The sequence below is a fragment of the Haliaeetus leucocephalus genome, unplaced genomic scaffold, assembly GCF_000737465.1.
Source record: "Haliaeetus leucocephalus isolate CR32 unplaced genomic scaffold, Haliaeetus_leucocephalus-4.0 Scaffold545, whole genome shotgun sequence".
In the NCBI taxonomy this organism is placed as follows: domain Eukaryota; kingdom Metazoa; phylum Chordata; class Aves; order Accipitriformes; family Accipitridae; genus Haliaeetus; species Haliaeetus leucocephalus.
The window spans coordinates 960949-963315 of NW_010972981.1; positions in this window are offsets into that span (position 1 = coordinate 960949).

Below are 2367 nucleotides of genomic sequence, written 5' to 3' on the forward strand. Positions count from 1 at the left end.
GCGGAGCGGTGCGGGGTCCCGGCGCTGACCGCCGTGCGACTCGGCTGGGGAAGGGTTCGTTTGCTCCCCGGTTCACCTTGCTCCCCGGTTAATCGCGCTGCTCCCCGCAGCAGCGAACGACGCGAAGGAAGAGTCCGCTTTGGGGAGGCTTTCGGACAGGCTAGGAGCGGTACCTGTGGCCGGGGCAGACAGACCTGCCCTTTATTTTTCCCATCACCTGGGGAAAAAAACCGGGCTGCTCGCTGGAGCCACCGCTGCCACCGCCTTAGGGCTCCCCCGGCCGCGGGGGGTCCGGCTTTTCGGCCGCCGGGGTCGGCCCCGCTCCGGCGGAGCTCCCGGCGCTCCCGACCGCCTAAGGGCAGGAGCATCCCTGCCTCGGGCTGCGGGACCCTCCGAGAGGAGCTGCCCGCTCCGGCGGTTTGGTGCCGCAGACCCGGGGGAGCCGCGGGGAGGGCCGGGGGCTGCCCTCGGGGCGCGTCCCCTTCCCACTGACAGGACAAGCGGAGCGGAAAATCGCCTGCCAAAGCCCCGGGCCTGCCGGGGAGAGGCCCTTAACCTCCGGGCCACCTTTGCCCCCTGCTCCCGGGAGCCCCTGGGAGGCCGGGCAGGTGCTGCGCTGCCGGGGGGACTGCCCGTGCTCCGGCATCTTCTGCTGCTTCTCCTCCTCCCGGGGAAGCGTCGCTGATTTCTACCTGACAAGTGTGTGTGTGTGTGCGCGTGTGTGTGTGTCGCGGGGGAAATCTACGTGGTTTCCTGTTTTATTACCCTGCGAGCGAGCGGGACGTATCTAAATATAGGCAGCCGCCCGGTTGCAGAGTCGGTCTGTGCGCCTGTGCGAGTGTTTGATACGCAAACACAAGCGCCTGTGGAGACATATGCAAAGATATACACAATTTACATTACATTTCAACAATCGAATTTCTTGTAGCTGCGGTGGTTTTCCTCTCTCTCTCTCTCCCCCCACCCCCTCTTTCTATCGCGACTGTTTTCTCCTCTTTAAGGCTGGAGCTTGTCCATGGCCGGATGGAAAGTGATTCCCACGGCTCCTGTACGGATTCGGGGTTTGGGAGAGAGGCCGCAGTCGGGACATATCGTTAGGGAGATTATTTTCTTGCTGCAGCCGTGGATGTGCTGATGAGCTGAATGTGTGTTCGGAGGGGACGGAGAGAGCGTGTTAGAGCCCAGGTTTTGCTATCAGCTATATATAGTTTTGCTATCATTTTGCTTCAACGCCGAAAATCCAGACCGACTCCTTTGGCCTTGGTACAGTTACGCGCGAGTTACTAGGGAATTCGTCATTAAGAAAAGACAAAAAGACTCGGAGCGTTTGCTTTATAACTCAAATCGTAAAATTTTCAATACAAACAGGACTAGAAACGCCTCCAAATTCCGGTAAAATTCCATTAAATTATCGATTAAATTTTCCCGATGCAAAACACTGACGTTTCTCAAATACCGGCTTTTGCCAACGTCAAACGAAGACACTCTCGATGCGTAAATATTCGATATGAAACACAATCCTAAAATTCCAAGTAACTTCACTCGGATCATCTTTTTCAGCAACTTCTGTCTCGAGTAAAATGAATCTTAGTTTTACCGGATTCGAAGAAAACCAGTTTGACGCTTTATCCCGCGTCTGTTATCCCGCGTTACAGCCCGGGGATCCCCGGGGAAGCTCTAATGACCGACGCTTTCTTTTCAGATCAGGCGGTTCCCTACAGCGCTACATCCGTCAGCAAGCACGAAGCAAAATAATAAAACACGGTGACCTACGGGAAAAAGAAGGCTTCGAAATAATCCTCTCTTTCCAACAGGGAGCCCGGTAGCAACCATAACCAGCTTCGCCGAAAGCCACCCCGCCGCCTTGCCTCCCCATCCCCGCCGGGGCCAAAACCTCCGCTGGTGTAAACTGTCCCATCGAAGCTGGGATGGGAGTCAGCGGCTCTACGTCTTGTATGGGGTTGCACGCCTCACACGGGGACACGGGGCTGCAGGCAGAGAAACGTCCCCAGGGGCAAGAAAAGGAGGGAGTTGAGCTGTCTGCGGGGCAGCAGGGGCTCCTCTTCGCCTTCCCAAGTGCACGGGGGCCCTGCTCCTGCCATCCAAAACTTTCATTTTCCCAGGAGGGAAAGCGGTGGGAAAGGTGGAATGAAACAGTTAAAAAAAAAGAAAGAAAGAAAGAAAGAAAGAAAAAAAAGGGTTTCAGGATCGGGCCTAATAAATGTCAGTCCTCCCGCGTCCGCCCAGGTCTTCGCCATAGAGCACAGGACCGCTACTTCTGGAGCGCTCCTTTGGCCGAGCAGGATTCCCGACCCGCCCGGCGGAACAAAACCAAACCCAAAGCATTCCTCCCCCGCCCCGATGCCC